At 32.4% G+C, this 11,625-nt stretch overlaps 1 protein-coding gene across 1 annotated transcript in view; it reads right to left on the bottom strand.

The window, feature by feature from the left end:
* Positions 1-760: 760 nt before the first annotated feature.
* The window catches only part of Lrr47 (Leucine-rich repeat 47), a 129,775-nt gene continuing 118,910 nt past the window's right edge, over positions 761-11,625 (bottom strand). The window contains exon 10 of the mRNA XM_085813623.1: positions 761-3,271. The gene's annotated coding sequence lies outside the window, so the exon portion shown is untranslated. The remainder of the gene's footprint in view (positions 3,272-11,625) is intronic.

Here is an 11,625-nt window from a genome sequence, read left to right as displayed (position 1 = left end):
AAAAGATTCCTGTAATTCAGAGTTTTACAATTCAATGGGTCTACTTGATTATTAAAATTTCTTTTGAGCTTTATTACAATCGAATCTAAAGATAAGGAGTTTTAAGAAGTGAAACAATGTTGTCTAAAGCAATTTAAATATTAGCACTGTCAGAATAGCAGGTTATGACTAATACCAAAGCTACAACTCCAATTTACTATCCCTTAATTACAATGCTTTTAATAAGCCGATATCAAATCATAATTAAGGACTTCAAAAAAAAAAAAAAAAAAAAAAACTCTAGCTGATGTAATCTTTACAAAGGACCTGTTTGATTTTAATCCTTAATTTAATGTTAGAAAAAGCAAATTAATTTTTTCATCATTACCTTACATGTGTATTAAAAGCTGTGCATGAAAATATTACTTCACTTTCATTAATTTCCTCGGCATTGCATATAAACTCTGTAACAAATCAAGAAATATATTTTAATTCTTGAAACCAGAATACATTCAGATAGACAGAACATAATTAATGCAATTTAAATTTTTATAAGCTCAATTTAAGAATAACTAATCTAAAAATCTACTCATAAGCTTTTAAAACTTTTTAAAGTATTTTTTAATTTTGCAATTTATTTAGGAAGATAATGATTTTTATGAACATGAGCAATTATGACAATATTAAATCCTAATTTTTTTTAGTTAAGAATTTGGCAAAATAGGCCAATATTTAAATAAAGTTGTAATACCAAAATAAACAAATAAATAAAACCAGAAAATACAAGGATGTTTTTAATTTTTAATAATTAATTCTGCAGTCAATATGAATTTTTCGTAAAATATTTTATAGTACATTTCGAAAGCACTTCCGCAGAGAACCCGGTAAATGTAAATATCGCCAACTTTGGCGATAATAGTTCAAACCTGGTAACCCAGCAGATTTATCCTATTCGCTTGTTCGAAGTTTGCAACCATTCCTCTTGCGTTCATTTTGTTGAATTATCACTGTTGTTGTTCGCATTTGCAGATTTATATTATTCTTCTCTTATTTATTATTATTTTTTCTGAATTTTTTAACAATGAATAGATAGAAATATTTTCGTAGATAGATGCCGGTTCTCCTCGGATGAAAGGAAGAAAATACAGCGGGAGGGGTGAATGCATAATTTATAACACGGCTGTTCACGTTGTGTTCTTAATTATTAACAGCTCTAAGAACCATGAGCAGAATCATGAGGTTTCCAACCTCTAAAATAATTTGTTTCCGTAGGCCGCAAAAATGTGCATGTGCATTTTAAATAAATAAATAATGCTTTTATTTTTATTATTAGTTATTGTCATCTAAAATTATGAGAATAAATAAATTTTGATGGCGTAAAATTTTAACAAGATAATGTTAATGCTTTTCTAACAATAACCTTTCAGAGGATGGCAGGTGTGACATAAATAGATGATTAAATTGAAATCAAAAATATTATAGATTATCTAAGATGACAGAATAGTTTGATGCATCACCATGGTCATCAAAATTAGCAAACCACTGCTGGTGTAAGGAATATATTGTTTTCTGTGTTAACTGGAATTTAAGACAATTTTTTTTTCGTTTATCGCGTTTAACCGTGACCTTCGAGAAGGCCGCGGTTTAACCGGTTAATTTCAGTACATTAATACTAATTCATATTTTTAAATGAATATATCACGTTTAACCGGTTAGTTTTACATCTACATGCTTATTATCTGTGAATTTTTACTACCACATGCTTAATATATTGTTTTGTCTGCTAACTTGAATTTACATGCACTAAAAATCACGTTAACAAAATATCAAGTTTACGGCAAAGAATCTGTTTACGGTGCGGATCATTGTGGATGAACCGCGAGCTTGGCGAGTAAAAAATGCAACGGCGCCAACGGGTTCTTTCCCGAAGCGCCAACGGGTTCTCTGCGGATGAAAACGCCTACATTTCTTTCAGTTTCTGATTTCTCTTTATTTTTATTAAAACAGTTAGTTGTAGCTATAATAAGAATGTCTCTCTTTTATATAACTTTATTACTATTATTTATTATTATTTCTCCTGTATTGTACACTGCACATAACTTCAAAAATTTAAATTTACATAAAGATGTGTTACAACAGGAAATCTTATTCTCCCAACAATGAAGCAACCAATTATATAAAAAAAAACAGTCACCCACAGAAAAAGTCAATTTCGATAATTATTCTTTTTGAAAGATTGTGAAAATATCACATTTGAAGAGCTTATAAATGGAAGTAATAAAATTGCTTCATCAAAGTGGCCATTAACTAATTTATTTTGCTGAGCCTTCATACCATTGGGATAATTTACAATCAAATATATAATTAAATACAGTTTTTCTATTTCAAGCAATACATATAAAATGCAGTTTAAATAATGAAAATACATTAAAGAAGTACATGCCAAACATTCAACGAAATTTTTAAAAATCATCACAGATGAAGAAAATGTTAAATTTCCATTATTTTCACCATCATAGCAAAAGTATTACCAGAAATAATTATTCTGATAAATATTTTTTAAAAAATCATTCAAACTAAACTGATGCAACTGCAAAAATAACTTACATAAACTCTAAATCATAATAAAAAACAATATTATTTTTACATGACATAGTCACTTAACATAATTTTTGAAAATAAAGTGTTTGGCTTTTATGTAACCAAAAATAATATTAAAATTCCAAAATATTTTCATATAGCAAAAATTAATGATCAATAGTTAAAAAATATTCAACAAATATCTTTAACACAAAAACCGTTATGATTGAGAAGTATATAAGAACGTTTTACAAATAGTCTATTTTATAAATAAAATACTGAAAATACTGAAATAGCATTTGTTTTTGTAATATCAATTTTATCAAATCATGAGCAACTCATATAAAGTATGACTTTTATAATATAATATAGACACATATTTGCTTAGATGTTATATACATAATCTTTCAATAAGAGTCGTAAATCATGCAATCAAATAAATATTCTCTCATAAAATGTGAGTTGTTCTACTATATTGTATCTGCATAGGGAGCACAGGGAAAGAACATACATTTATCAAATGATATTAACAACTTATTACATGCGGGACTTATAGCCACAGGGTACAAACACAGGTTTTGAAATGTCATCTTACTTAGATGTATTATGGGAAGGAGAAGGATACATAATTTTAAACACTAAATGCCTGAAATATAATGTTTTGCAAAATTTCCTATTTCCAGCCTTTTGATTAGCAGTAAAACTGTAGAACCTGATGAGAAAGAAAAATTAAATTTGAAAATATCAAAAGTATAATGATATTTAATTAACAAATTTATATAAGGCACAGCAAATTATATAATAAATTTATATAAGGCACAGCAAATTAATTAATAAATTTACATAAGACACAGCAAATTGTTGTTATAAATAAAAAGGCCATTAGAAGATTAAAATATTACTATCACTAGCATTAATATATATATAACAGGTGGCCATAATTAAACTGAAAGTGCTCACAGTGTTCTGTAGCGCGATCTATTTGCGAGAATGACGCCACATTTTGTACGAAGATTAAACAAGACGGGGGACGAAGGATTCCTCGAAAAAACAAATTAGTTCCAAAAGTCACCGCTAGGGGAATATTTGGTGCTGTGTAATAGATAATAAAGTGTTAACAAATGCAAATCAATACGGAAATTACCTTTTATTTTGCATTCAAATGAGGTTCAATGTGGCTGCCGTTGTTGTGGACCACATATTGCATTTTGTGCACAGTATGCACAACAGCAGAAAGTAACATGTCTGCAGGAATCTCCCGTACAGTCCGTGATATGTTATCCTTCAACGTAGCCAGGTCCTGGACCACTCCTTGATAGACCTTGGACTTAAGGTAATCCCATAGCCAGAAGTCGCATGGGGTAAGATCAGGCGACCGAGGTGGCCATGCATTTGGAAAGTAGCGGCTAATGACTCTTTCTATTGTGAATTTCTGTCGTATCATCTGTTGCACCCGTACAGCAACGTGTGGAGGGGCTCCATCTTGCATGAAAATAATTTCCCCCAGGCATTGACTTATATCGCTTTTTTAAAAGTGTTGCCATATTGCACTTGAACTAAATCAGAAAATGTGCATAATAAAAGGTAATTTTATTCCGTATTAATTTGCATTTGTTAACACTTTATTTTCTATGACACAGCGCCAAATATTCCCCTAGCGGTGACTTTTGGAACTAATTTGTTTTTTCGCGGAATTCTTTGTCCCCCGTCTGGTTTAATCTTCCTACAAAATGTGGCGTCATTCTCGCAAATAGATCGCGCTACAGAACAGTGTGAGCACTGTCAGTTTAATTATGGCCACCCGGTATATACAGTGGTGGCCAAAATTGTGGACACTTTTGGAAATTTTTATGTTTTTGAACTTTGTATGCTCATAGAAAATGTTACGTTTCGCAAAATGCAATATTTAGTCAAGAACAATGACATCAAATAAAAGAGTAGATTGGACACCTAGAAAGAGATGTAATATTATTGTGTTACAAGAAAATGGTCTTTCCTATGCTGAAATTGCAAGACAGGTGGGTGGTTCAGTGACTACATCTGGAGTCCGAAAGTTTTGTTTACGATATCAGGAGACAAATTCAATGAAAAACAAAGAAGGAAAAGGCCGAAAAAGGTGCACCACACCTATTGATGACAGAAGAATAAAAAGACTATGTCTCCAAGATAGAAAAATGTCATCAGCGGCCATGCGGCCATCAGAAGTGATCTGAATGATGCTGGTGTTTCTTCAGTTCTAGAACAAAGAACAATCAGGAGAAGATTAACAGATGTTGGACTGAGAGGTAGAATTCCACGAAAAGAGCCTTATCTTAATTTTCAGCAACGAAAAAAAAAAAAAAAAAAAAAAGAAAGACTACAGTTGGCAAAGGAACACATTAATTGGACAGATGATTAGTGGTCAAAAGTTATATGGAGGGATGAAACTAAGATATCGTTATTCAGTAGTGATGGGCGGAAATATGTAAGACGTAGAATAGGAGAAGAGCTACATCCTGATTTAATTCAAGCAACTGTGAAGAACCCAGTTAGTGTTATGATTTGGTCATGCGTGTCAGCAGATGGTATTGCCTTCATGTCATCGATGATATACAGAATTCCAGAAAATACATTGACATTATTCTAGAACCAAAACTTCTACCTTCCATCAGAGATCTCTTTCCCAACCATGCTTCGTTTATTTTTCAGCAGGATTCTGCTCCTTGCCACACGGCCAAAATATCGAAAGAGTGGTTTCGTACAAAGAGCATTAAATTATTGTCATGGCCAGTCCTGACCTCAATCCTATCGAAAATTTGTGGCACCGTTTGAAAACTCTTGTCCGAATGAGGCGCCCATTAAATAAAAGGGAACTAATTGACGCTATAATTGTTTCCTGGCATCATGTAATAACGAAACAAGAGCTTAAAACTCTTGTCAGCTCAATGAAACGTCGATGTGAAGCTGTAATCAAAAATAAAGGGTACCCTACTAAGTACTGATAACTCACTGCAATCATCACTATCTAATGTATATCGATAACTATTATCGTTTAACTTTTTTGTATTGCAAATAATTGAATTTTGTGTATTGAATTCAGAAATAAATTCTCTTTAAAATGATAGAAACAAGTTTGCATTTTGTGAAACGTAACGTTTTCTATAAGCATACAAAGTTTAAAAACATAAAAATTTCCAAAAGTGTCCACAATTTTGGCCACCACTGTATATATTTAATTATTTCACTTAGCTCCAGAGCTTAATTATTTCACTTAGCTTTCATAGCTCCAGAGGTGTAACTGGACTGACAAGACTGTAAATACTGAACTTTTGCTCTGTCATTTTGACAGAACACATCATAAAAGATAAGGTAAAAAAATAAAATCTGAAAGAATTCAGATTTTATATTACGCCCAAAGGGAAATTTTTTCATTTACACATACATACATGTTTCAATAGCATTTGAATTAACACCCTTTAGGGAAAAAATATTTAAAAACAGCATATCTTTATAATTTCCGATAGACAGTCTTGCGCGCTGGAGATAAAAATATTTTATTCCGTATAGTGTGTTGCCTCTGCTCGCTTTAAAATCGTTGAGTTTCGTAATCAAAAGTTCATTAACGCATAAAAATATCAAGTATAAAACAGATTCCAAATTCAAGATTCGGATTTCCAGGTGCCCAGATTAGGAGAGAGGACAACGTTATTCAAAATTTGATGGTTCTATCGTTGTTTTTTCACAAAGCAAGAAAAATACTGTTGCGTGCGTATGGGTTCGCAATAGATTGAATGCACGGCCGATAATAAGTTAATAAAATTTATTCTTATCAACAGAAACATATCAGAATTCTTGAATTCTTCTCAGAGATATTCGTACAAGTGTTCACAATATTACGGAGTATAATCAGTAGTTATAATTCAAACTACTAAAAACGTTAACTACAAAGTGTACTAAAGCTACGTTACTTGCGTCTGTGGTATCCTTAATACACACGTGCCTCCTGGGTGGTGCTAAATGAGTAAGAACTATGGCTAAGGTGGCTCAGAGTAAAGCGAACAAATCAAAAAGATTTCGTTTTTCTATTCTGTAGTGGAATGCTGGAGGATTATTTTTCGTTAAGTTTTCGGAAATTAAGAGGGTAGTCGTTGAGGAGAACATCGATGTTCTGGTGATTCAAGAAGCAAATACTACAGAAGACAAAATAAAGTACTATAATATCAAAAATTTCATTATTCATTAACTTTTCAAAAGCAGACAGATTGCAAGTGGTATTTTAGTGGAAGATCGAGATAAACTCACATCATCAATTTAGGTGTTGAATGATCACGATACTGCGGAAACAATGAACAATCATGATACTGCGGAAATTGTGGGAGTAAATGTTTGGAATGAGAATACTCTTTTTAAAAATTTTGGAATATATAGTCTACCAAACAACAAAAACTTAAATTTAGACATTTTAATATCTCATCGAAATACTATAATTGTTGGTTATTGTCCCATTCTTGCCACTAGATGGCTGGCGTCTCTTCCTTTTCTTTTTCTCTAATTGAGTTCTGAGAACGAGGCTAGATTGGAACGGCTCTGAAGAGCGTAAAGACGAAACTTCAGACTCAGAAAACAATTAAAATGTACTGTCTTAAAATAATTATCACCTACCTTGTAAATAGTGTATATTAGTGTTTTATTTGAATAAATAAGTAAAAGACAAGATGGCCTGGTAATTCTAATAGAAACTCTTACCGGAAAACGTGATTATTAGAAGGCTGGCGTCGCGAACACTGAAGATGCAGCAGGTAAGGAATTTTACATTACTTTTATTGTAAATAGAAGAACCTGATGCAACAGTTATTTTAATGCTGCTTCCCCTAACTGGGGATACACCTACCAAAACCAAGTAGGGCAAATTGTTGAGGACTTTGTAGATAGTAATGCAATGTTAGTATATATGATAAAGATGACCCGAACACCTTCATTCACAATTAAGGCAGTTCTACTAACCCTGATTTAATAACAGTTTCAGCAAAACTAATTGACTATAGCAAGAAAACGGTAATTGGTGATTCAGGAAGTGGTAAAAACACATTTACTACCAAACTAAAACAGATAAGAAATAACGCAAGAATTATGAAGTTAAAAAAACCAATTGGAAGGCCTTCACGGTACATATGGAACATCAGGTATACACTCTTCCGAATGATGTTTTACCTCAACAAGCAGAATCAGCTTTTACCTCTTGTTATCTAATTTTGGTGTTTGGTGTGTTTAATTATGGCAAAGCACACTAGGGCTATCTGCCTAAGGGGAGGGATGCCTTTTGTGGAGGACTTTCTAACGGAAACAGGCTCGTATACACGTTACACATGGGGAAAACCAAGAAAACGCCCATGCAGCCAGCCCGTTCGCGGGATTCGAACCTCGGACCGAACTACCAGTGTTCAGCGACTTTACCGCTCGGCCGCTGGTGGGCCCTTGTTATCTAAAAGTACGCCGAAAAGAACATTCCGAGAGGCAAGAGGTCCTACTCCCAACAATTTTGGAATACTGATCTAGAAGAGCAAAGAGAAATTAGATAGCAAGCAAGAAAGGAAGCTAAAAGAGTGGCAGGAAAAACTTAATAGAAAATGCGAACAAGATGTAATCAAATGGCGAAAGGAATGCGCTGTAATGATTAAAAAAAAAAAAAAAAAAAAAAAGAGTTTTAGAAGCCGAAAGGCAACCCTCGAATAGGTTTCTTAATGAATTAGATTACAGAACTGATTGAAATAAGGCTTACTGTCGGTTACTTTAGACTAAAGGTACACAATAAATCAGATAAATAAGATGGCTCACTTGAAATTCACAGACAAGAAGTTTCTTTTTGGGCATAAACATTTTATTTCAATTATTTTGCAACTGTTAGATACGACAGTACATGTACACCATTTTGTCCATTCATCAACTTATTTCTACCTAAATGATCTCTCAAAAATTTAAACACAACCAAACAAGTTTATTCTACCAACTTAATAATGTTTTACTGCTGTTGCCACTCAAGCAAAACTAAAAAAGAAATTAATATTACACTGTTTGAATGTATATGAACAATGCTATACTTTACAGCAACAAACCGCTTCAATACAAACTCTTTTTTTTTTTTAATTTTAAAACTACTGTTCTAATCACAGTCTCGCGATAAACCGAAGCATTGCTACTCTTTTTCAAACAAAGTACTAACTGAGGCAATTTACTTACCATAAGTGGCGCAACAGCTTACAAAATAATGAATAAACTGAATAACTAAATACCACGAAGAACTAATCATCCCATCATAAAAGGAAACAAAGATGTCAGTGATCCAAGACAGATTGCTAAATATTCAAAAACTTCTATCTTGAACGATACTCACTCAGTAAAGAACAAAAGAGGCACGAAAAGATATACCGAAAACACGAAGGAAGTACTAAATCAAGGATCGTGAACTTAGACAAATTTTTTACAGAAGATTTCTCAATGGAGGCATCGAATAAGGCTATTAAAGACATTCAAAACGATAAGCAACCAGGATCAGAAAATATATTCCCAGAATTCATGACACATTTGGGACAATTTCCTTTTAATGATAATTTATTTAAGTTCTGGAATACAAAATCTTCAAATGAACTGGCAGAAGGTAAAGGTCATTCCGATTCTAAAGCCAGAAAAAAACCACCTGAAGGTATAGAATTGTACCGACCAATTTTAGACTTCCAATTATAGTAAAGACGTTTGAAAGAAAAACTGTTAAGACTAAGGTTTTACCTGGAGCCAAACGAGATTCTACCAGAACAACAGACTGGTTTCAGAAAAGGCATGTCAACTACTAATTCAATTTTAAAGTTGGTTCACAAAATTTAAACCGGTTTCAATTCGGGAAGAAGCTCTTTGGCTGTCTTTGTTGATTTCCAGGGAGCCTATGACATAATATGGAGGAGAAGACCTCACGTTTATGGAATTAGAGGGAAAATGTAAAAATGGTACAAAAGTTTTTATCCCAAAGATGGTCGAAGATCAAATGGGAAGCGCAGCAATCAAATTACATATTAGGTCTACCATAAGGGGTAGTTAGCACCAACACCCTCTTTAATATTAATATAAATGATTTGGTAACCAAGTTAAAAAGCAATCAAATTACATATTAGGTCTACCATAAGGGGTAGTTAGCACCAACACCCTCTTTAATATTAATATAAATGATTTGGTAACCAAGTTAAAAAGCATTAAAGGTATTAATGTCTGTATGCTCGCAGATAATGTTGTTACTTGAACACCGAAAATACGATGACCAAAGGGAAAAACTTGAAATTATAATGAATAATTCACTTGAAGTCTTGCAGACCCGGTACAAAGAGAATAAATATGATTATAAATAAAACCAAAACAGTTTACCAGTTCTTCTTACTGAGACACGTGAATACAGACTTTAAATTAAAAATACACAACGCTACTCAAAAAAGCACTAGTAGAACAGTAGATAGAAAATGTCACTTTGGAGCCATGAGGTGCTGAGCTCACAGGGGGGATTTTCAGAGGAGCACGTGGAGTTGCTACATCATCAACCCTGTCGCTCAAGCACGGATGCGTTGCATCCTGTTCCTGACGTCATCACGCTTTATCAGCTCGGATTATCTTGCTATTGCTACGTCAGCCACATGTTTCATCCTGTTTGTGTTGTAATCCGGTTTCATGTCCGCGCTTATCTATTAACGAAATTCCACCAAGTGATTGCAACATGCAGATACATGTTAAAATTTCTAGAACATTTTATTTAGTTCAGCAATCACCGCTAGAGGGCAGTAGTCTTACCCATAGCGCTTTCTGATTGGTTCTCGTAGTTCGTGACCAAGTTATTAACCATTATTTTTAATTGATTATACTATTTGACATAGTATAGTAGGATTTAACCAAAAAATTTTCATGTATGTGTTTATCTATGGCATGGGAAACATGGACGATAACACAAAGCCGTGCTTTTATCTCTATTATTTTGATAGCATCTATCCTCTTTGTTCATCTGATATTGTGCAGCGGAAACCAGCATGAGGCTGATGGATTGTACATAGGCAATTCTGTTCCAACTTGCTCAGACCTTTGTACATTCTCGATAATGAAAGAATTCATAACTTTAAATTTATTTTGTTTCTATCTTAGGTTAAGATATTTTAAATTTCTCATTTCTCTATCTTACAAACATAATTTACGTAATTTTCTTTTCTTCTCGTTGTTAAATTAAATGTACTAATTTTCACACCATATTTTTTATATACAAACATAAGATTTTCCCCCCCATTTTTAAGTTTTACATTCTTTTCCCCCTGCGTTTAGCTTGCAAAAGTAATAAATTTTATAAAAGTAATATGTTTTCACAATTTTAATTTTTTTTTCTCTTTTTATTTTACAAAAGGTTTTTTGCCCTTCAGTTTAATCCTTCCTTTCCATGTTTTACAATTTTCACTTTATTTGTTTTTCAAAAGCTGTACTTATTTTCATACGCTTTTTTATTTCTTTTTTACGAACTCGGTCTTTTTTCCTATATTTTACTTCAAAAGGTAATTTTAAATTTTTCTTTTATATAAAAGTACTTTTTTAATTCTTTGAAGAATTTTATTTTCCCATTTCTTTTTTCTTTCTTTTATTTTCCTCTTAATGTTTTCTTAATGTTTTAAATACTTATTGATGTTAAACCTCCATTTCTCAAAGCGTAAAGTTACATATATATTTCTCTGTCTATGAAATTTAAGCTGGAACTTACACGAATATAATTTCCCTCTAGAGGCTTTCATGGATAATAATTTCTGCAAATTTAAACCAATAAGTACGATGTTCCTTCCATATAGCTTACTTAGCATATTATATTTCTTCTTATTTATTTACTCTACTAATACTTAAGATATACAAAACTTTCTCTTCTAACGTATTATACTAACTTTTTGAAACACTATACTAAAACGTCGCGAATTCTCTTTTACACATCTCATTCTTGTTCAAAGGATTCACGAAATGTGTCATAAAATGTAAATTTTTAACTTTCTATTTTCCATTTAGACATTTTGCCTTACATTTAAG

Source organism: Stegodyphus dumicola, chromosome 3 (genome assembly GCF_044657685.1).
Source record: "Stegodyphus dumicola isolate Sdum_Otavi_A_Nest chromosome 3, ASM4465768v1".
In the NCBI taxonomy this organism is placed as follows: Eukaryota; Metazoa; Arthropoda; class Arachnida; order Araneae; family Eresidae; genus Stegodyphus; species Stegodyphus dumicola.
Note: the sequence above shows the minus strand (reverse complement) of the source record. Positions and strands in the feature narration are given on the sequence as shown.